Source organism: Narcine bancroftii, chromosome 6 (assembly GCF_036971445.1).
Source record: "Narcine bancroftii isolate sNarBan1 chromosome 6, sNarBan1.hap1, whole genome shotgun sequence".
NCBI lineage: Eukaryota > Metazoa > Chordata > Chondrichthyes > Torpediniformes > Narcinidae > Narcine > Narcine bancroftii.
This window is the reverse complement of record NC_091474.1, coordinates 86,675,271-86,700,802: the sequence shown is the minus strand read 5'-3', so window position 1 is coordinate 86,700,802 and position 25,532 is coordinate 86,675,271. Positions and strand designations below refer to the sequence as shown.

At 39.6% G+C, this 25,532-nt stretch overlaps 1 protein-coding gene across 10 annotated transcripts in view; it reads right to left on the bottom strand.

Annotated features, from left to right (window-relative positions):
• ccser2a (coiled-coil serine-rich protein 2a) overlaps positions 1–25,532 on the bottom strand; it is a 499,558-nt gene that overhangs the window by 291,091 nt on the left and 182,935 nt on the right. The window lies entirely within an intron of this gene.

Here is a 25,532-nt window from a genome sequence, read left to right as displayed (position 1 = left end):
TTTATTAATGAATATTTTTATTTCTGTACTTGCAATCAGTTTGTTTACATTTCTTTATTTTGCATACATTTCATTCTTCTTGACTACAGTCTACAGATACCGATAATTTAGAAATTCTACCTGGCCTCCAGTAAAAAATAATCTCAGGGTCACATGTGATGTTATGTCTGTACTCTGATGATAAATTTATATTGGAATTTTGATTTGAACCTGCCAATACAAGTTTTTAAGTTGGGAGGAAATTTGAGCACCTTGGAGGAAACCCATGCAGCCGCAGAGCGAATGTGAAAACTCAATGCAGACATCACCCAAGGTAAAGACTGAACCTGGGGCACCAGTACTATGAGTCAGTGGGTCTACTAGCTGTGCCATTACACTCCAATCAGCATCAGATCTGCTAAATACAGCTGCTAAATTTAGGAATGCTGAACTTGGGATGAGTATAGCTCCCTAATTTTCAACTACTAGCAAATATCTTTCTCTTCATTGACTGCCTTTTGGTTCTGTGAACATTGAAGAATTTGCTCTCTGTGGCATTTCACATACAATAATAGATATTACTCTATTATCAATAATGACTACTTTCAGTAAAAAAATGAGATTCTGATTAGAAGTTAATGCATCTCACTGTGGACCTTGAGCAGATCATGAAATGTACTGTCGTAAATAAGCTCAAACGACCATTGAAATACTTTTACAATGTGATAATGTAAGTGAATACTATTGAATGCAATTATTTTCTTTTGTTTTTCACTTCACAGTCAATCCAAGATTGCTAACATTGCCTAAACAATCAACAGCTGTATTTTGCCGAGTTATATTTGACACACAGTGGATATGTGATCTACTGGCATAAGGCTGACGATTAAAATAGTCTAGCAAGTTTCTCAGTAGCCATATAGATTACTCCCAGTTGCACTATCTGACAGAGATATTGAGCAAGATTTATCTGAAGCTACTTTACAACCAAGTAATTGTGTGTATTAATACAGTCTCTCAATAAAAATCAGATACAAAATAATAAACTGAAATCCACTGAAACCACAAGGCACAAGGAGATGATAGGTGGATAAGGCAAGCCACTCATTCTTTAAAAAATAAACTATCAGAGTAAATCAGAGGAAGTAAATTTCAAGTTAAATGCTTGGAAGTTAATATATTTAGCAAGTAAAAGTACTACATGTCTGACCATTTTCTCGTGTCAATAATGCAAGCTACTAAAATTTAATCAGTAAAGTATTTCATGTCCTGTCTAGAGTCACTAAAATAAACTTGCATTTTGAAATTGTGATAATAAAATGCCAAGATAAACCAAAAACTCAGAATGCTAACATGTGAATCAAACACTTCAGTGATGTTTCTTGATGGCATTGACAAAATATCTTTATCACCGTCAATTTTGATGGATATTACATCACAAGAATGTGCTTTTCAAATAAATCCAAAACTTAGTATGTGCTTCAGTCTCCTGTAGCCTAATGGAAGCCATCTTCTGAAAGGAAACAAATAAATTCATGTCAAGTCCCCTCTAAAGGCAAGAAAATAAAAGTTCCCTTTATAAACCATTGAAAAACTCATTGAAAGGTTGTGCAGGAAATGATTATCTTCAGCAGAGGGTGAATATCCTGGAAAATTACACTACAGAGTGATTGAAAAATGTGCAAAGAAGTCAGCACAGGCAAAGAAAGTTGACAGTTGATAAGAGGAAGGGCACAACCAAAATATCATAACCGACTTTGGTGGATCGGCAATATATAAATAATTGTTTTTATTTTCATTTCCACTGTCATTTTTCTTCGATTACAATCTTTGCCAGAAACTTAAATTTAAAACAGCAGAGAGAGGCCATGTGGCCACTCATATCTACTCTTCCACAAGTAAGATCATGATCTCAGTGCAATTTTCCATGGCTGACTGTGTGTCTTCTGGTTTACTTAATTAAAAAGAATTCCCTTAATAATCTAAAATATGTACCATCATGGAGATTTTAAAAGTTACACGGGTTTTAAACCTGATCAAGTACTTTTTTTTAAAAATGTCCATGCATTTTACTTCCTATCTTTGAGGCTAAGTGCCATTCAGTATGATTAAGTAATGACTCAACAAGTAACGTGGAGCAAAATCTCAAAAAATGACCTCACATGCCCTCCATCTCCTCAATGACTTCAGATTTCCTGAACCGGACTGCCTCATCTTCACGATGGATGTCCAATCCCTTTATACCTCCATCCCCCAGAAGGTCTGAAAGCACTTCGCTTCTTCCTAGACCAAAGACCTTGAACAGTCACCCTCTACCACCACCCTCTTCCACCTGGCAGAACTTGTCCTCACTCTAAATTACTTCTATCATTAAAAAAAGTCGATACAAATCTTTACAGAAACTATGATGCACAACTTCCAAGACCTTGCATAATTACTGCAGGGATAAGAAATCAGTTCACTACAATCATTGTATTTTCTTGACTTCCTGAGAAGCCCCATTGCACAATATGAAATCTAAACATCCATAAATTTTTTAAAGCGCATAACAAACCTTTTCTGGAATTGGAGATTTCAAGTTGCTTGGTTTATGTAGCACCAGAAATTTCCAACTGAGAAGTATTTGGCCATGGTTCTGTTCATTCCCAGATGCATCTGCAACTTTCACTGAACAATGGAGGAATGGATCAGGAAGGCAAGAAGAGCATGAGGGAGCATGGAGAAACACAAAAGGAAAGAGAGTGAAACCAGGATAGAAAATATAATGAGAAACATAGATAAACAAGAGGAATGTGTGATTTTAAGAGTTGTGGAAAAAAAAATAACTACAAATCTAAATTTGAACATTTTATCATTAAAAGTTTTATCATTGGGCAGGATGGTTAGTGCAAAGCCGTTACAGTGCAAGTGACCTGGGTTCGAATATCACTCTGTCTGTAAGGTGTTTACACATTCTCCCTGTGCCTACGTGATGTTCCTCCGGATGCTCTGGTTTCCTCCCACCTTTCAAAATATACAGGCAGTCCCCAAGTTACGATCGAGCTCCATTACCTGGGTCTGCCCGTAAGCCGAATCTATACTTAAGGCAGAACACTTAAGGTTCCTTTTCACATTCGTAAGGTAACATTATGCGCATTATGCACATGTGCAAATTGGGACACAATTATGAGCATGTTCCAATTGGAGAACAGCCCCTTAGTAAGTACGAGTTGTTCGTAACCCGGGGATTGTCTATAATGGGGTTGTAGGTGAAATGGGCCTGAAGGGTTTGTTACCATTCTGTATGTCTATATTTAAATATAATTTAAACATTTTAATTTAACTATGAAACAAGGTATTACCCCGTGTCTTGGGTAAACTTGTACCTCTCACTTTGTTCGTTTTAGATTGGTCACAGTGTTCGAGCTACCGAAAGAAAATAGACACACACCGAGAGCAGTTCAGTTTATACAAGTCTTTGTTACTAAATCTAAATCTGAATTCACACTACAAAATGCAAGCCCTTCCCAATTATACTTATCAATGCCTGGACTGGTCCCAACTGCCAAAGCGAGGTGATGACTGCACACTTGTAGTAGGTTGTCTGGGCGCCGGTAGCAGCTTCTCCACCTCCCCGGACCGGGACGTTGGTTTGGAATCTTGAAGTTCTTCTTCTTGCTGAGAGATGTTGCCACCTCTTGGAGAGTCTCAAACTTCAGCAGCAAGACCATGGCATTACCCAAAAGTTATTTACTTCAGATCTCTTTGAACAAATGTTTTAATTATCTTCAAGGTCTCCTGACAGTCTGCGACCAACAAAAGAAAACTGCATCTCTGGGCCTCATGGTGGAAGTTGGATAATGTCTACTGATCATATGCATCCCTGGGCCCCATAGTGTAAATTAGATAATGTCTTCTGATTCAACTGCATCCTGGGCCCCATGGTGGAATTGAGGTGTGTCTACTAAATATGCATCCTGGGCCTCATGGTGTAAATTAGATTATGTCTGCTGATTCTAAAAAACAAACAGGTTCTCAGCCTTGCAGCTGCAGAAGTAAAAAACACAGTTTAAATCTTCTATTACACCCCGACATACAAAATCATTGGCCAATAGGGTTCCAGCAATATTTTCAATTCACTTTTCCTAATTAGAAGAGTCAACAATAAACCACCACATTAGGCATATTTGAAAAATGGTAAGCCAGCTTCTATGTTATGTTATCATCCTTCAGCCCACACTGCTTGTCAGGATGGTTGCATACTACCAATTGAAAGTGATGAGGTGGCTAACTCCATCACTCCACTGCCTATCAGGAAATACATTTATTAGGCACAGCATCTGCTCTTTCATCATTCTGACTCCACATGTCAGCGTCCATTCATTAACTGATTCAAAACTGTCATCATCAATACAGAAAAGTCTCCCCAGTTAAACCTGAGGTTATTGATCTTTAATCTATATTTAATTATACAAGCAAATACACTCTCATACTTTGGTGCTAATATTTACCAAGAAAACTAATTGATTTACTAAGTGGTCTTGGTAATTTATTTCTGTAACTTTGACAATTTTCAGAACAAAATAAATTCACCATACTTTTGTTAACGACTTGTACAGCCACCTGAAACTGGTTCTAACTAAGTAGGATGACCATCAGTCCACAATCAAAGCTAAGGTTAAACCAGGTGATATGGATTTGTTGCACATATTTTAAACCAGCATCAAACCGTGCATCTTGGCTCCTCACAGTTCGGCGGGCAGCAACCTCCTTTGAAGAAGACCGCAGAGCCCACCTCACTGACAAAAGACAAAGGAGGAAAACCCAACACCCAACCCCAACCAACCAATTTTCCCCTGCAACCGCTGCAACCGTGTCTGCCTGTCCCGAATCGGACTTGTCAGCCATAAACGAGCCTGCAGCTGACGTGGACATTTACCCCTCCATAAATCTTCATCCGCGAAGCCAAGCCAAAAAGAGAGAGAGAGAGAGAAAGAAGAGAAATTGCACACAGAAAGACCCAATACGTAAACACTTCAATGGCAAAAGGAAAGAAATGGAAAGAAGGTACAAATCCAGTGCAATTCTGTTCGACATTAGCCAATACCTTCAAAGTATATTTTCAGAATAACAGTTTAAGATTGTTTTGATACCATGTAGCTCTCAGACCATCATGTTTTCATACATTATTACACTCAATGGTAATTCAATGTGACAATGCATTTGGGAAAACCCAGAAGTTGTGAAAAATACCATGTTAGTTTAAGATATTTGCTTATTAGAAACATAGAAACATAGAAGATAGGAGCAGGAGTAGGTCATTCGACCCTTCGAGCCTGCTCCGCCATTCAACGAGATCATGGCTGATCTTAAAGTTCAGTACCCCGCCCCCGCCTTCTCTCCGTAACCTTTAATACCCTTATACTGAAGAAATATATCTAATTCCCTCTTAAATAGATTTAATGAACCTGCCTCTACTGCCCTCTGTGGAAATGAATTCCACAGATTCAGCACCCTCTGGGTCAAGAAATTCCTCCTCATCTCGGTCCTAAATGGTTTGCCTATTATCCTCAAACCATGGCCCCGGGTTCTGGATTTTCCCATCATTGGAAACATCCCATCTGCATCCATTCTGTCCAGTCCTGCCAGAATTTTATAGGTCTCTATGAGATCCCCTCTCAATCTTCTAAACTCCAGCGAGTACAATCCCAATTTGCATAATGTTTCCTCATAAGTCATTCCTGCCATTCCAGGTATCAGCCTGGTGAATCGCCTCTGCTCTCCCTCCATTGCAAGAACATCCTTCCTTAGATAAGGTGACCAAAAATGCACACAATACTCCAGGTGGGGTCTCACCAAGGCCCTGTACAGCTGCAGTAAGGTATCCTTGTTCCTATACTCAAACCCTCTTGATATGAAGGCCAACATACCATTTGCCTTTTTAACCGCCTGCTGTACCTGCAAGCTCGCCTTCAGAGACTGATGTACAAGTACCCCTAGGTCTCTCTGCACTTCCCCATCTCTTAATCTATTGGCATTCAAATAGTAATCTGCCCTCCGGTTTGTATTACCAAAGTGGATAACCTCACATTTATCCACATTGTAGTGCATTTGCCATGTATCTGCCCAGTCCTTCAATTTATCCAAATCACACTGGAGCTTCCTGACCCCCTCTTCCGTGCACACAACCCCTCCTAGCTTAGTGTCATCTGCAAATTTGGAGATATTACATCCAATCCCCTCATCTAGATCATTAATGTAAACTGTGAACAGCTGGGGTCCCAGTACAGATCCCTGTGGTACCCCACTGGTCACCGCCTGCCACTCAGAAAATGAGCCATTTATCCAAACTCTCTGTCTTCTACCTGCCAGCCAGTTCTCAATCCACATCAATACTTTGCCCCCAATCCCATGAGCCTTGATTTTGGAAGCCAGTCGTTTATGCGGAACCTTATCGAAGGCCTTTTGGAAGTCCAGGTACACCACATCCACTGGCTCTCCCCCATCTATTTTACCTGTCACCATCTCAAAGAATTCCAATAGATTTGTCAAGCACGATTTACCTTTTGTAAATCCATGTTGACTCCGTCCGATCCCTTCTCTGCTTGTCATATGCTCCGCTATTACATCCTTAATAATGGATTCCATCATTTTGCCCACTACTGATGTAAGGCTCACCGGCCGATAATTCCCCGCTTTTTCTCTACCCCCCTTTTTAAATAATGGGGTAACATTAGCAACCCTCCAATCCATGGGTACTGATCCTGAGTCTATCGAGTTCTGGAAAATAATTCTTAAAGCATCTGCTATCTGAATGGCCACTTCCTTGAGTACCCTAGGATGTAGATTATCAGACCCTTGGGATTTATCTGCCTTCAATCCCATCAATTTCCCCAAGACCATGTCCTTAGAGATACTGATTTCTTTCAGTTCCTCCCTTGCATTAGTCTCTATGTTTCCCAACATCCTTGGGAGATTATTTGTATCCTCTCTTGTAAAAACAGAACTAAAGTAAGAATTTAATTTGTAGGCAATTTCCTTATTCCCCATTATATATTCCCCTGTTTCCGAATGCAAAGGACCTACTCTGGATTTCACCAATCTTTTCCTCTTGACATATTTATAAAAGCTTTTGCAGTCAGTTTTTATATTTGCCGCAACCTTACTTTCGTAATTTATTTTTGCTCTCTTGATTAATCCCTTTGTCCTCCTTTGGTGCATCTTGAACTGCTCCCAGTCTTCGGTTGCGGTACTTTTTTTGGCCAATTGATGTGCTCTCTCTTTGGACCCAATGCTGTCTCTAATTTCCCTTGTTATCCACGGTTGAGTCACCTTTTTTGTTTTATTTTTATGCCAAACCGGTATAAACGATTTTTGCAATTTCTCCATTAGATCTGTGAATGCTTTCCATTGTCTATCCACAGTCAACTCTCCCATAAACACCACCCAATCAATCTTACTCAACTCCCGTCTCATACCATCATAATTCCCTTTATTTAAATTCAGGACCTTAGTCTCAGTTTTAATTTCATCACTCTCCATGTCGAGTGAGAATTCGATCATATTGTGATCGCTCCGACCCAAAGGGCCTCGCACAACAAGATTGCTGATTACCCCCTTATCATTGCATAATACCCAATCTAAAATGGCCTGCTCCTGAGTTGGTTCCTCGACATATTGGTCTAGATAACCGTCCCGTAAACATTCAAGGAATTCCTCCTCCTCTGTATTTTTACCAATTTGACTAGTCCAATCTATATGCAAATTAGAGTCTCCCATGATGACAGCTGTTCCCTTATTGCACGCTTTTCTAATTTCTCTTTTAATGCCTTCCATCACCTCTACACTACTATTTGGAGGCCTATATACCACCCCCATTAACGTTTTCCGCCCCTTGCTATTCCTCAGTTCTACCCATATAGATTCCGCATCTTCTGAGTTAATATCCTTCCTGTCAATCGTGTCGGTCCCTTCTCTCACCATCAATACTACCCCACCCCCTTTTCTTTCTTGCCGATCCCTCCTAAATATCGTATACCCCGGGATGTTAAGTTCCCAGGCTTGCCCACCCTGCAGCCATGTTTCTGTAATCCCAATCAAATCATATTTGTTTATCTCAATTTCCACAGCTAATTCATCTACCTTGTTCCGAATGCTTCTTGCATTAAGATATAAAGCCTTCAGATTTGCTTTTTTCACCCTCCTTGCTCTTTCTGATTTTTTACTTTTGCTGCCTAACCTAACTTTTTTATATTTTCTGTCCTTTGCCCTATCATACAGGTTCCCACACTCCTGCCAAATTAGTTTAAACCGCACCCGACAGCTGTACCAAACCTAGCTGCCAATATATTGACCCCTTTTGGGTTTAGGTGTAACCCATCCTTCTTGTAGAGGTCATGCCTTCCCCAAAAGAGATCCCAATGATCCAAGAAGCCAAAACCCTGTCCTTTACACCAGCCCCTCAGCCACACATTCATTTTTCTTAACCTTCCATTTTTGTCCTCAGTTGCACTTGGCACAGGTAGCAAACCAGAGATCACCACCCTGGCTGTCCTATTTCTTAGTTTCTGTCCTAGCTCTCTGTAATCCTTTTTCAGTACTTCCTCCTTTTTATCTATGTCATTGGTACCCACATGTACTAAGACATCAGGCTGTTTGCCTTCCCCTTTTAGAATACCCTGGACCCGATTTGAGATATCCCACACCCTTGCACCAGGGAGGCAGCACACCATGCGGGCATACCTATCTGGCTCACAGAATTTCCTGTCTGTATTTCTGACAATGGAGTCCCCAATGACCACTGCATTCCTCTTTACCTTTTGGTCCACCATGCCAGGCTCAGTGCTCAGTGCAATTATTCTAGAATCTATGTTCATTGATAATACTGGGGAATTAAATGTAGTGTACTTTGAACGGGAATATTATCTCATTTTGGAAGTACATATGATCATTTGTAGAAATAATTAATATTTTAACAATAATTGCAGAAAAATAGCTTGCCTTTATTTGGGAAATGCTACAAAATAATTCAAAGCACTCCATGGACACATAGCAAGTTAAAAATGGGCATCAGGGCAAAAGAAGGCTGATCTCCTAGCATTGTTGAAGAGGCAGGACTGAAGGATGCTATACCATATATATGCTTGTAATAGTCAAATTTTGTGGACCAATTTTTAGGGTAAAATTTAGGGAGTTGGCTATTACATGCATACTACTTTGGTCCATGGTAAGTACCTGCTTCGATCAGGGCTTCGGGAGTTCGGATGGGAGGGCGGCCGGGCATTCAGGACCTCTGATGGGAGGGTGATCTGTGCCAAAAATAGAGGGGCTCGACTTTTACAGAATATATATGGAAAATACCAGACTTTTAGGCCAAAATACAGGGGGTCAACCTTTACATGGTATCGACTATTACAGACATACCATATATTTTGGCATATGTCAACTTTCAGATAGGTTGGGTCCCCATTTTCATGGTTTTATCATATATTGTGCATATGTCAAACTGCCCCCCCAAAAAAAATTCCATTGACTGAGCTGTTGGGTGTGGCCAGAAGGTGGTTGCTATCATGGAGCCTCCAGCAAAATGATAAAAGTATGAATGATGGGATCTTTTTGGTGTTTTATGGGTCATCTTATAATTGTTGAGCAGTTATTTTTTAGTTGAATTGAAGGATTTTTTTGAATCTGGCATACAAGTCGACTCCTGATTGAGTGTTTTTTGAGGGTTTCAAGACTCGCCATATACTGAAATGCACAGTATACAGGTATACCTGCTTTACAAAAATAGAGCATTCCTATGAAACCTTTCAGAAGACAAATGGCATAAAGCGAAGACCCATTCACTACTATTGAAGACTATTTTCGTAAAAGCGAAAATCCATTCAAATTCCTTTTGTATAGTAAACACAAGTTTCTTCGTATAAGCAAATTTGCGTAAAGCGAGTATTTGTTAAACAGGGTATTCTTGTATATGGAATTGAAAGAAAACCAGGATGTTCCAAAACAATGGAGACTGAATCCTTGAAAGCACAACCAGTTACAGAGGGAGATTCAGCAAGCAATCAGAAGTTTCCAGATTTCGATCAGGCTCGGCAATAGAAACCAATAAGTAAGTTAAATAAATGGAAAACATATGTAAACTAGAAGCAACTGGAACCAATGTGAAGACAAAAATGAAGAGCAAGTGGGTTTGAAATTGGGAAAAGATTTGAACAGGAATTTTAAGCCAAATTGAAGTTTGCAGAATATGTAGAAATGAACACCAGGTTTGAGGAAGCCAACTGTGTGGAACATAAGGCTTCTTCAGGTGGATTCTCCGCTAAGAATGTGCCTGAAGAAAAGGAAGCGGCTCTCTGAGCACACTCCGGCTCCTGTCCCTTGGGCTGTCAAGTTAGGATGGCTGGCTGTCAGCTGGGACAGCCAGCGCGGGGACATCCCACGTGGAATGTCCCCACACTGATCGCTCTGCCCCCCGGTGGAGGAGAAGGGTGCTGGAGCAGCTGGCAGGTGAGTACGGGGGCTGGAGCAGTCAGTGGGGGTGAAGGGGGCTGGAGCAGCCGGTGGCGGAGAAGGGGGCTGGAGCGGCCGGTGGCGGAGTACGGAGCTCCAGTAGGGTACTGGCATTGTTTCGGCCAGCCCCCTTCTCCCCCACCAGTTGCTCCAGCCCCCTTCTCCCCCACCGGCCGCTCCAGCCCCCATGCTGACAGCCTAGCCAGCTGCCCCTGCCCCGACTTCCTACGCCGGGGGAAGGGGCAGCTGGGTGAGGAGATGTCAGGCGCTCGCCAACTGACTGTCATCCCAAATGCAGCCGCTGAATTCAGATGGCTGGGGAGGTCCCTGTGCTGTGGCGATTATCCCTCTCAGAGGAGGGTTACAAAGTTTGCTTCGCAGGCACCTCCTGCACATTCATGTGGCCTCCCAACAGCCGCATAATGCCAAAATATCCGGCTTTACAAGTGGGGCAATTGGCCGTCTGAAAGTGCCTATAGAGTGACTAACCTTAAACATTTCTCACATTTCTCATTGTATTTGGAATGTCTAAATTCTGTAAGGTTTCATCTTTAATACTAAAGTTTAAATGTTATATACATGAAGCTAAATGACTTTGCATGAATTTTACATATGCAGAACTATCCTCCCAAGGAACCAAATGAATACTTGGGAATTTCTAATTAATTAATTTATTCATGGATATGTGGATTTTGTTGCCATGCAAGGAATACTCAATATTACATTCAATACTTTTTTGTTGCCTATTTAAGGAAACTGCACTTAAATTGTCAAATTAAAAAAAACCCAGACCAACATAGATCACAGAATTGAATTTTTTTTTGTTTACAACTTATTTTTGTAGGAAAACAGCTAAGCCAAAATATTACTTATTCCATAATTTATAAATACTAAATATCCGTTGGCGATGTACTACATTTGTGCTTAGTCTTCCTTGTACACAAGTTACCCACCAGTAGCCTGATTAAATGACTGATTTGACCAGAAATTGCAATAATTTTGTTATAATGTTGTTCAAGCAAAACAATGTATTAATTACAAAACATTTCTAATACTCAAATAATAATATATAGCCATGCTGCTTTTGTATTTCGATAGCAATTGATGTGGTACATATTAACAGATTTGTTTATTGAAATTAAATTGTTATCACCCAAAATGGCATTCTTAATTGCCTTTTTATCCTGACATGTGCAGAGCGTGCAATATATAAAATGAAGTTTATCCAGTCGAACAAACACAGTAAAACTTCGTTAGAACGTGGTAGTTGAGGTCCAAGATTTCATACCACATTAGAGCTGAGTCGCGGAACAGATGCATATATGTCATGATTCAGGAAGCAGGATAACAGAATTACTGTGACTCAAACACTATCTTTCTTTGGCTTGGCTTCGCGGACGAAGACTTATGGAGGGGTTAAACACTATAATGAGGCCTTTAAACTACAAATATTAACATACACATCTTGTAAATGAGCCATGAGTCCATTTTTGAGTTTGTGGCTGTTAGCCACTGTGGCATTCTAAAATCAATGTTTGGGGTCCACAGACACCCACACTATAAGTGAGTCCGTGGATTAACAAATCACATTCTAACAAGGTTTCACTGTAATTACGCAAAACACACAAAAATCAAGCAAATACTTTTGGGAGATACTGAAGGGTCCACATCTTTCTATCCAGCTGAAGAAATGTGAACCTCCAACTCTTCTGCCTTTCAAGGACCCAAACACTGTTTCCAGGTGAAGCAGCACGTTACTTATACTTGTCCCACCTTGCATGTACTTCATCCAACCTGATGTACAGTGTCTGCATAATGTTCTCCCCTCCAGAGGTGAAATCTAACAGTACGAGTGATTGTTTTGTAAAACATCTCTCACAAGTTCACAACGGTAACCAGCCACCTTTCAGCCACTTGTTTCTCCTAGTCCCACTCTGACTTCTTGGTCTTTGTCTGTTTCCGTTGTTCCAAACGAGTCTAAAGAAAGGTTGAAGACATGACCTCTCCTTCCAATTTGGCACCTCAAGTTCTCAAGACTCGATATCAAATTAAATAATTTCAGGTAATCAGCCATGTTTACACAAAAGCATAAGAAATGGCAGCAGGAAGAAAGCATCTGATCCATTGAGCTTGCTCTGGCATTCAATAATATTGTGGATGATCTGGGTGTGGACGATCTGGGTGTGGACTCACCTTCACTTACTTGCCTGTTCCCCATAACCTTTAACTTCCCTATTCTTTAAAAATCTGTGTCCTAAATACATTCAATAAAGCATCCTCGACTGCTTCCTTGGGCAAGTTTGAATCAGAATTGGCAAGTTTGGATGAAAGATCAAAGCTATGATAAAGACTTTGTGTTAACTTTTGTTTCTCTTCCCTCACTCTGCAGATGCTGCTTGACCAGATAACTATTTCCAGCATCTGTATTTTGCTTCTCTGATGTTTTATATCCAATAGTTCGGCATTTTCTTTTGATGTTCTTCCTCCCCCTTTCCATTTATTTATCTCCTCTTACTTACAACAAAAGTGCTGTGATTAACAAGCCTTCATCACCCTCTCTCAGCAACAATCCACTTGTGGTCTTCAGTCTCACTTGGTGTCACCGATTTTCTCGATTCTTACCATTATTTACCAGTATAAAATGTGCCCTATTACTGATGGGCAGCATGGTCAACATAACGATTAATGCAATGGTATTACAGCACTAGCGAATCTGGGTTCAAATGCAGTAGTGTCTGTAAGGAGTTTGTACATTCTCCCCAGGACCCCATGGGTTTCAAAATGTACAGGGGTTGTAGTTTCATTGGGTGTAATTGGGCTCGTGGGCTGGAAGGGCCTGTTACTGAGCTGTAACTTTAAATTAAATAAAAACATTCGTTAATCTGCAATTCAGCTGTTTCTCTCTCCACAGATTCTATCTCCTGTCAAGTGCTTCCTGCATTCTTCATTTCATATGTTTTATCATTACTCTACCACAAAGTGATTTTTTAAATTTTCACCTAATACCTCATATCACTGAATAACAAATTAACATCAACAACCTATACATCCTTGGCAATATCTCAAACTTCAGAAAGAACTGATAAGTTAGTTGCCACTCAAGCTCAGAACAGCCAATATTTGGCCAGTATATGCCTGACAGCAGAACTTGTCTAGTTGGTATAGAATTATACAATTTAACATCACTGCAGTAAGCAAACCAATGGTTAATGTCAGTGCTGACTTTTATGCCAAGGCAATTCAAAATTAAACTGAGGGGGCAGGCAAAAGCTTCCCTGTGATCTAGAGAGAACTAAAAGGTAAGTATAGAGGAGATGTGGATTTTCCTGTCAAGTGCCATTAAATTTTATGGTTCTATGCCAATCAGAAAGGCACTGCCAACTCAATAGCCTCCAGTAAACATAGCTTCCGATAACCTCCTGGTAAACATAGCCAGTCCATCACAGGTTCTGATGTCCTATCTACTGCAAACATTTATGTAAGCCTCTGCCTCAAGAAGGCAGCCAGTATCAAAAGGACCTTTTGATACTTGTCACAACTTCTTCTCACCTTCTATTATCTAACTGACAAGACATTAAGACTCAATAAGTGCTGAATGTGAAATAATAGATTAAAAATTCAGTTTTCCTCCAGGCCAGACCCCACAATGATATTAAATATAACCTCTATATATATACTGTATGATTTTTTTTTATTTATTGATGGGGAGGCCTTTTAGTGGGGCACTAGTTCAGCTGCACCATGGTAAAGCCAGTATCAAAAGGACCATATAACCACTTACAGCACAGAACAGGCCAGTTCGGCCCTACTAGTCCATGCCGTAGCAAATCCCCACCCTCCTAGTCCCACTGACCAGCACCCGGTCCATACCCCTCTAGTCCCCTCCTATCCATGTAACGATCCAGTTTTTCCTTAAATGTAACCAATGATCCCGCCTCGACCATGTCTGCCGGAAGCTCATTCCACATCCCCACCACCCTCTGCTTAAAGAAATTTCCCCTCATGTTCCCCTTATAATTTTCCCCCTTCAATCTTAAACCATGTCCTCTAGTTTGAATCTCCCCCTTTCTTAATTGAAAAAGCCTATCCACATTTACTCTGTCTGTCCCTTTTAAAATCTTAAACACCTCTATCAAGTCCCCTCTCAATCTTCTACGCTCCAGAGAAAAAAGTCTGCACAACCTTTCCCTGTAACTCAGACCCTGAAATCCTGTCAACATTCTCGTGAACCTTCTCTGCACTCTCTCTATTTTGTTTATATCTTTCCTATAATTTGGTGACCAAAACTGTACACAGTACTCCAAATTTGGCCTCACCAATGCCTTGTACAATTTCATCATAACCTCCCTACTCTTGAATTCAATACTCCGATTTATGAAGCCCAACATTCCAAATGCCTTCTTCACCACACCATCTACCTGAGTATCAGCCTTGAGGGTACTATTTACCATAACTCCTCAATTGTCTACCATTCAATGTATATGACCTATTTAAATTTGCCTTTCCAAAATGCAGCACCTCACATTTATCTGTATTAAATTCCATCAGCCATTTCTCAGCTCACACCTCCAGCCTTCCTAAATCACCTTTTAATCTACGGTACTCTACCTCACTGTCCACAACACCACCAATCTTTGTGTCATCCGCAAACTTGCTTATCCAATTTTCTACCCCTACATCCAGATCGTTAATATATATAACAAATAATAGTGGACCCAGGACCGAACCCTGAGGAACTCCACTAGTCACAGGCCTCCAATTGGACAAACAATTTTCTACCACTACTCTCTGACACCTTCCATCCAACCACTGCTGAATCCATTTCACTACCTCCTTATTTATACCTAATGCTTCCACCTTTTTTCCTCACCTCCTGTGGGGAACTTTGTCAAAAGCTTTACTAAAGTCCAAATAGACAACATCCACAGCTTTCCCTTCATCAACCTTTTCTGTAACCCCCTCGAAGAACTCAATCAGGTTTGTCAAGCATGATCTACCCCTGACAAAATCATGCTGATTACTCCCTATCAATCCTTGTACCTCCAAAAATTTGTAAATAGCATCCCTCAGAACACTTTCCATCAACTTGCCCACCACAGACGTCAGACTTACAGGCCTATAATTCCCAGGTTTGCATTTGGACCCTTTCTTAAACAGAGGAACTACATGCGCCACCCTCCAATCCTTTGGTACCACCCCCGTGGCCAGTGACATCCTAAATATCTCTGTTAATGGCCCCACTAACTGTCCACTAGCCTCCCTGAGTGTCCTAGGGAATATTTTGTCCGGTCTGGGAGATTTATCCACCTTTATCTTTTTTAACACAGCCATCACTACCTCCTCAGAAATCCTTATAAGCTTCATGACCTCCTCACTATTTTTCTTTACTTCAACTGGTTCAACATTTTTTTCCCTAGTGAATACCGAGGCAAAGAAATCATTCAAAATTTCCCCCATTTCCTCAGACTTCTCACTCAGCCTACCCTCGCTATCTACAAGGGGTCCAATTTTATCTCTCACTAATCTTTTACTTTTAATGTACTTATAGAAACCCTTTGGATTTATTTCTACTCTGTCAGCCAAAGCCTCTTCATGCCTTTTTTTGGCCTTTCTAATTTCTTTCTTAAGATTCCTTCTACACTCCTTATAGTCCTCCTTCAACTTCTCAGCTCCCTGCTCTTTATACCTCTTGTACACCTCCCTTTTTCTCCTAACCAAATTTCCAATATTCCTCGAAAACCAAGCCTCCCTATGACTTCCAGCCTTTCCTTTGATCCAGACTGGGACATAACTACTCTGTACCCTCAAAATTTCTTTTTTGAATATCCTCCATTTTTCATTAACATCCTTACCTGAAAATATCCTGTCCCACTCAATACTCCCCAAATCCCTTCTTATTCCTACGAAATTTGCTCTTTTCCAATCCAGAACCTCAACTTTAGGCCTCTCCTTGCTCTTCCTTAAAAATACCCCAAAACTAACAGAATTATGGTCACTAGACCCAATTGGTTCTCCAACATTAATGTCCGCTACCTGATCTAGCTTGTTCCCTAACAGGAGATCCAGTATTACACCATCCCGAGTCGGTTCTTCTACTAACTGATTTAGAAAACAATCCTGAACACATTTAACGAACTCCAGCCCATCCAGCCCTCTAACCGTATGGGTATCCCAATCAATGTGTGGGAAGTTAAAATCTCCCATGATCACTACCCTATGATTTTTACACATATACGTTATCTCCCTACAAATTTGTTCCTCTAATTCCCTTGGCCCATTTGGTGGTCTGTAATACACCCCTATTAGCACCCTCTTGCCTCCTCCACCCCTCAATTCCACCCAAACAGCCTCACTGGTCGATCCCTCCATACCATCCTGCCACCTCACGGCAGTAATGTCCTCCCTAACAAGCAGAGCAACTCCTCCTCCTTTTTTACCCCCTGATCTATCACATATAAAACAAATGTATCCCGGAACATTAAGTTGCCAGTCCTGCCCCTCCTGTAGCCAGGTCTCACTAATTGCCACAATATCGTGACCCCAAGTATCTATCCATGCTCTCAGCTCATCTACCTTGTTCACTATGCTTCTTGCATTAAAATATATGCATCTCAGAGAATGACCCTCACATATATTCTCTTTTTTTCTACACCTTTGTAATCCTACTGGTGTTGCTTTTCATCTTTAAATCATGAGTCACAGGTATAAAACTATTCCCCAGGTCCCCAAATCTTGCGACACATCATGGTAAACTAAATTCATGGACGTAGGATATGATAGAATAGCCAACCTGTCATGCCAAGACTCATTCAGTTGAAATCGTGAACCTCAACTCAGATTTCTGCATAATGATCTAATAAACTAAAAAAATTGTTACAAACCGCGCATAATGAGCAGCAATAGACAATGAACCAGACAGTGTTTAATTTTATTTCTAACTCAAACTACAGTCTTAACTCTTAAACTATCTTTGACACTAAATCTATCCCAACTCTGTGTGTGTGTGTGTGTGTGTGTGTGTGTGTGTGTGTGTGTGTTACCCAAACCATTACAGTCTAGAAATTTACTTCAAAGTTCAGTCTTTCAAATTCAGTGTTGAAATGTAGGCCTTTGAAATTTTATGCCCAAACTTAATGTCAAACTGATGGGAAGACTGGAGTTGTGGATGCTACAGACTCATGAATTCTCCTTGTGTTGCCTTTGAAGAAATGTCCATCCACACGAGCTGTGGTCATAACACTCCTGGTCCTTTTTTAGGTGAGATTCGAACTGGGGGGTCTCCATGAAGTTTCCAAGACTCTGGCACTGGTCTCTCCAAGTGACCTTCACTATTAGGCACAATCAATTAGCTTCCCAAAAAATTCTACTGGCACAGGTCAATCCAACAAAAAGGCCCAGTCATTCACAGAATGACAAAATGGTTGGCTACAAGAGCTGCTTCAAAAAGCTGTTTTCTCTTCAGCAGTCAGAATGGCTCTCCCTTGACAAGCTTTCCCTCAGTTCTTCCAATGTATCAAATTGTCACTGGACTGTGATATGCGATGGTGCTTGTGTGAAATGTTACCTGTGACCATTCAATTCTTCCTGTCTATACTATCCCTTACAGTGATAATGCCACTTTACTAAAATTGGGAGCTCATAATAAAATGAAGACAGAATATTAAATCACAGAAAAAAACTCAACCCCAAGAACAGGTAAGGACACTGCTGAAAATAATTTTATACAAATACACAAAACAAATGTCATCCTCTGAAATAACAAAATGTAAAGAAGTTAAAAATCTTATAAACAAATTTCTAATCTTAACAAAAGAAACAAATGGAAAAAACTAAGCTTTGAAATGTGAACCCGCGGGTCCCAGTTACACACCTGCTTCATGGCAACGCCCAGAGAAATGTTTTCTTAGACAATAAGCTGGGGGAGATCTTTATAGTATCAAATGAGAGGTTAGCACTAATCCCACAATGAGAAAAAGAAGCTCCTCCCAAAACCAGTGACTTGTAAATACCAATTTCTGGAATTCCCTACTCAACCGCATGGTAGAAGTTTCTTCACCATCAGGACCGCAACTGTTTGAGGCAGAGCTTATCAGTACCTTCACAATAGCAATTAACAATGGGCAATAAAGTATTCACTTACTGAAATCAAAAGGGAAACCTGCATGAAAAAAATGCCAACCCCTGTTATCCAGAATTCAAGCAACCGGCAGCCTCAATCAACAAAAATAAAAATCACAGAAAATAAACAGGTAAAAAACACTAATTGGAGGCTGCAGAGAAGATTTACTAGAATGTTGCTGGGGTTACATTACAGGGTCTTAGTTATAGGGAAAGGTTAAATAAGTTAGGTCTTTATTCTTTGGAGTATAGAAGGTTGAGAGGGGATTTGATTGAGGTATTAAAATTATTAGGGGTATCGATAGAGTTGATGTGGAGGGGATTTTTCCTTTAAGAAAAAAGTGAGGAGATACAAGCGAGAGGACACGAACTAAGAATTAGGGGGCAAAGGTTTATAGAAAATGTGAGGGGAGACTTCTTTACTCAGAAAGTAGTGGGTGTGTGGAACAAGCTTCCAGACGAAGTGGTGGAGGCAGGCTCGATATTAGCATTTAAGGAGAAGTTGGATATGTTATGGACGGAAATGGAATGGAGGATTACGGGTAGAGTGTGGGTCAGTGGGGTTAGGTGGGAGAGAGTGTTTGGCGTTGTTTAGAAGGGCCAAGTTGGCTGTTTCTATGCTGTAATTGTTATATGGTTAGCGTAGTGGTTAACATGGCAGTTAGATTGATGCCGTTACAGTGTCAGCGATCAGGACTGAGGTTTGAATTCCATTCCGTCTAAGGAGTATATACGTTCTCCGTGTCTGCATGGGTTTTCCCAGGGACTCTGATTTCCTCCCACCCTTCAAAAACATACTGGGTGTGTAGGTCAATCGGGTGTAATTGCGTGGCACAGGCTTATGGATCTAAATGGCCTGTTGAGTGTGCTGTATGTCTACATTTTTTTTAATTAAAATTTAAAAGACAAACTATTGATTCATTGTAAAGGAGTAAAGTAGATTGTTAATTATTGAAACATGATATTCATGGACATGAGAATCATATCTTATAGATCTATTACACCATTAATTCCATGTCGGATCTTTGATAAAACCAACCAATTATCCCTGCTTACTTTTTCTTTTCTCGTACCGGATAAAAATCAAATTCTTTCAACAAAAACATTCACATTTTTGAACATCTCAATCAATTCTTTACTAAGCTTCCCTACTTCTGGAAGGTCACCACTCCAGGTTCTTTTGAGTAAATTTCCTGAGCCTTTCCAATGGGTGCAGTATCCCAAACCATTCTTCACTTCATACACAATACTATTAAAAATGTTAAATATAAATTTAAGAGCAATTTATGGTTTTCCAATATATAGCAAAAACATTATCTATAAATATAATGTTGTTAATAGTTCTGTCAAAAGACCATTCTAATGCTGTTACAAGCTGTCTTTTCAAGGTCTAAAATGCCTTTCTTTCTAAGTTACCTTAATGAAGATTTCAAATTTTTATATTGACATGCAGCATGGTAACAGGCTATTTTAGTCCACAAATCCGTGCTGCCCAATTTACACCCCTTTTTGAACAGTGGGAGGAAACCGGAGCCCCAAGGGAAAACTCATGCGGACATGGGAAGAATGTACAAACTCCTTACAGACAGTGTGGGATAGCGGTGGCACTGTAAAGGCATTGCACTAACCACTACGCCAACTGAGATGATGAATCATTCCCCATTGATAAGGTTACTATAACTACTGCTGCTTATTAGAAAGGTCAACCTATTGAGAATATTTTTCAACAAATACAGGTCTGTGGAAAAATGAAATGTTCTTTCTCAATTGGCAAATGTTTTTAGTTCAATACTGAGTTGTAAATCAGTGTTTATGCTAATTCCTTAACCAAAGATATGAGAAAAATTGAGTTGTGACCATATATCCATCAGGATATTATGGCTATGAGTATGAGAGTTATGTCATATATGTACATTGACTAGAGAGATGCACCGATGCTACAGCCACTCAGATATGGTAGATACACCAACAATGGGATAAATTAAACGGATCACATATTGAGTCAGAAAGACATTATATAAAAGGATTAATATTTAGTTTTGGTTAGTGCCAAAAAGAGATGTTTCATTAATGCAGACAGATATTTTAGTGGACCCAGAGCAGTTTATGGTTAGGGTTTGGGTAGTGTGAAGAGAGTCAAGTGCCTGATAGCTGTTTAGAAAAAATTCTTGAACCTAAAGGTGCCGGACTTCAGTCTTCTGTACCTTCTAACTGAAGGCAGTAGGGAGAAGAGACTGTGACCATGGGGACAGGGGATCCTTTATTATGTTGGTTGCCCTCTTGAGACAGCACTTTACATAGAGATTGGATATGAAATCAGTGCAACTTTCTGCAACCTTTTGTGTTCCTGGGCACATGCATTTTCAAATCGAATAGTAGAAATGATTAGAAGGCAAAGTGGTCTCCTTCTGTTCCATTCACAGATAAACAAATCAGATTTCCAGTAAATTAAGGAGCAAAAGAATGTCATATAAAAACATTAAGCAAATTTAATACCTCAGCCAACTTGGATCACTTGTGGTGACGAACTAAAGCTGCAAAGTAAAATCTTGCAACTGCGAGACATAAATATGTTTTTGTAAACTATCATTGCCCACAAAAATGGTCATGAAGTAAACAACTTTTTTTTTAAATTAACCAGTTGCATCACAAGAACAAGAATTGTATTAAATGAGACCCAATGTCAGGTTTTAAAACTACACGTCAAGCTTTGTGTTAAAACGTTTATAAACTCAATCCTGCTATAGTGTCACAGTTTAATAAGAATCAACTGCATAATTAAATTACAATTTGCTCATTTATCCTCATGCTTTCATTATGTGTGCATGACTTTTACACTTTCCATTTACATAAATTTTGAAGCATTATTGATTCAAGAGAAAAAGAAAAAAAAACCCAGATCCCTGAAATGACAAAACCAGGCAGGCAAATTCTGTTTTACTCATGCATGAAAGAATGAAGTGGAGAAATGGCCTTTTCACTTTCCACTTCCCTTCTCTCTGTGGAGCATTAAAGAGAGATCGGTTAATTACATGCATTGCTGCTCTGAATTACCAGAGACAGTGATTTGTAGAACATGATCAGAATCCCACTCTGTGTTTTCAAAGGACAGATTTCAGTTGCAAATCTTTGTAAAAAAATAAATTGTAATTGAGACGTTCATTGGTGAAGGTACTGCTCTTCCCAGTAGGCCTCAGCACATGAACAAATGCCAAAACTTTATGCACTTATCAGCCATTATTTAGGTCGTGAAATAACAACCAGAACTGATTGCTAGAATCTAGACATGCTGGACTTCAGGTCATCCATGATCTAACCTTTCAAATTGAAAATTTGTATTCATATTAAGTCTACAGTCTGTAAAATAAATGATTCTATTTTCATGTTTTAGTAAAACATGAACTAACTGGGCAAACACAAATCATAGAAAGCAGGTAACAGTAAAATCCCCATCATCTGGAATTCAAGCAACGGGCAGCCACCAGCAAATGACAAAAAAAATAGTGGAAAATAAATAGATAAACATATCAGAGTTTAAAATTGATGCACCCGAGCAGTCAGTTCCCCAATCTTCACAACACACAATCTCAAGCAACCCACAAATTCACTTATCTGGCATCTACCAATCCTCATAGGTCCTGGATATATCAGCTTATACTATGAGATGATCTCCCTGTTCTCTGATACCCTGCACCCAGTGTTTCCCCAGTGTCTGCAACCTCCTGTGGCCGCTGACGAACATAGGTGCTGCTATCTTGGGCTCAGAACTCGCGGTTGCAGGATTTTAAAATAAACTACCATCGGCACCTTTAACAGGCCATTGAAAGCCTGTACAGAGCTGACAGCAGTTAGACTGGGTGGTTGGAACTCACAAGGGAGCATTGTGTCCACATTCCCTGCTCTCTGCAGGTCCATAGCAGCACTGTCATTTTTCAAACATCAAAAAAGATGCAAATATTGTACCTGATTACACAAATGACAGATTATTTCCATGAATATAAAATAAAAAGAAATTTTGTTGCAAAAAGCCACTCTAAACTCCAACACCTTTTATCTGAAAGTCTACATTTGGATACTGCTGGCCTCTGTTTCAAGTTAGAATGATTCAATCAAAGTTAGGCTCTAAGTACATTGTCGTATTACTGTCTAGCACTTATGGATGACATATACTTCCATTATTTAACAGTTGAGGCACAGAGTAATGATTAGGAACAAGAACTTGCTCCATTTAATCTGTTACAATTGCATATAATTTAATTGTATTTGAAATTAGTTCCAATAGTGAGACATAGTCATGAAAACTTATCTCTCGACTGGCTCATACAAGTTAAAATTAAACAGTAACAAGGGAGTTGTTAGTAACAATCCCAACAAACACATTTGAAACAGGAATAGACTTGCTCTGTCACTTTATGAGATCAGAGTTGACCTTACCATAACCTCAATTCCCCATTGCTGTTACTTAGGAAATACCCGATTACCTTTGCCTTAAGATATTCAAACTTGCCTCTACTGACCTTTGAGGAAGAGATTTTTTTTTAAAACCCTTGAGAAAGTTTGAGCCTCATCTCTGTCTTAAATAGTGACCACCTTGTTCAAGATAGTCTCCACATCATTGGTTCATGATCCAGGTTAGTAGATTTAGGATGAAGATGAGGAGGAACTGTTTTCCCTAGAGTGTGGTGAATCTATGGAACTTACTGCCCATTGAAGCGGTGGAGACTACCTCAGTGAATATATTTAAGACAAGGTTGGACAGATTTTTACAAAGTAGAGAAATTAAGGGATATGGGGGAAAGGCAGGTAGGTGGAAATCAGCCAATCATCAGATCAGCCACGATCCCAATGAATGATGGAGCAGGCTCGACGAGCTGGATGGCCTACTCCTGCCCCTATTTCTTATATTTTTATGTTTCACCACCCTGTCAAAATGTTTCAGGATCTTGCAAGTCACATCAACTCTGATTCTTCTAATAGAAGTTTACTGTGTCTAATGTCTTCTTCCAAATATTAGTCTAATAAACCTCTGAACTGCTTCTATAAGTTAGCATCCTTCTTTAAATAAGGAGCCAAATATTGTACTTCAAATGCGAATTTACCAATGCCCAACATAATAGGTGTAATGTCCCTAGTTTGTAATATGTTAGCCTTCCTAATTACTTAGTACATCTTTCCAATCAAAAGGCAGCTTATTTATGGCTACAGCACCAAAAAGCCTGAACGCGCCTGGGATTGTCTGATCTCGGAAGCTAAGCAGGCAGGTCAATACTTGGAGGGGAGACTGCCTTGGAACACCAGGTGCTGCTGTAGGTTTCTGTGAGGTGGACTGGATAAAGTGGCAACACCCTTTCAGCCTTACGGCCGACAAAAGTTAAAGAATTTCATGTATGTTACATTCTAAACGTTAAAAAAAATTAAAATTTCAGATAAATGAGGATATCCAAGAAAAAAAATCAGAAATCGTCATTTATCCAAACATTTTTCAGAGCCAAACTGACCTCACAGGTTGAAAAGAAATTCACTCAACATGAAATTAGAATGACAATTGTCCTTGTTTCAGGTAACTCCCTCCCCTCTCTCTTTCCATTTCTTCTTTACCATCCCATATTGACTTTTCTCTCCAACTCTCCCTCTCATGCATGCCACTGTCTCTCAGCCCCAAGCAAATAGAAGAATCCCTTGTCCCGGCATCATAAAAGAGAGCGGCCTCCTGGCAGAAGAGGGGACGTCGGGCTCCCAGAGGAGCAGGAGTGGGGCTTCGGTAATCAGTGGCGACCAGCATTTTTTTCTGAGAGAATTAAATATTATTTCATGCTGTTTGTTGTTATTTAAACACTGTTAAACTGATTTTCTTCAACTACTGTGCTGCTTTTAAAAATTGACCAGTTATCTGTAAAAAACTCTTTATCTAACATATTGTACTGTATGACGTGACAATAATGGAACCTTTACCTATTAGAACATAGAACATTACAGCACAGTACAGGCCCTTCACCCCATGATGTTATGCTGACATATTTATGGATTTGGACCCCAATGTCCCTTTGTTCTTTCACCATGTTAGGTATCTTACCATTAACCATGTCATCTTGAAAGAGAAAAGTATTTTTTTAATGGAAGTTTAACAGATATATATTCTTCAACACAACATTTAGAAACCCCGCTGACAATCAATGAGAAAACACCAGGATTATTTGTGACAACACAACAGGAATTAGAAAGAATGATAAAACACATCCCCACACATGTTCCTCTTCTAAAGTAATCAAATAGTTTGAAGAATACAGCAAAATGTTTTACATTGATGTACTTGGTACACAAAGCATATTTTGACCTCACTTTATTATTGATAACAGTTCCTATTTCAGGTTCCATAACAGCCATTCAGATTACAGAAATGTGTCCTCACACAATTCACAAATCACAGAATTTGTGTGAATAAAGTAAATAAATCAACATTTCTTTAAACTTGTTTCTTGAAAATGCAGAGGTGATATAGTTTCAAACAATGGATTCATATTGGCTGTTGTCCAACTCCTATAAATATTTTAACTTTACTAGGTCGTACGTTAAAGCATTTCAATGTAATTTACATAATACAGACCAAACTATGCCAAATGTTTGACCTTTGATATAAACCTAATATCTCAGGAACACAATCGTGGCTTCTAGCAATTCAATTTTAAATCTTTTCAGCTAAACAATGACATCCAAACATGTACAACGTACAACTGAAGTTCTGAGCATGTTAAACCAAATCACCACATGCTATGTCAAGCACATAAATGCAGGTAGTCCTTCCCATTAGATTTTAGGATTAAAAACATCAAATAAAGCAGAAGTTGTCTCTGATCTCTTGAAGTACCTGCTGATGGCTTCTTTGTATTTAAAAAAAGATGAATAAATACTTGTTTGAAGCAAATTCCATTCCCATCATTCAGAAT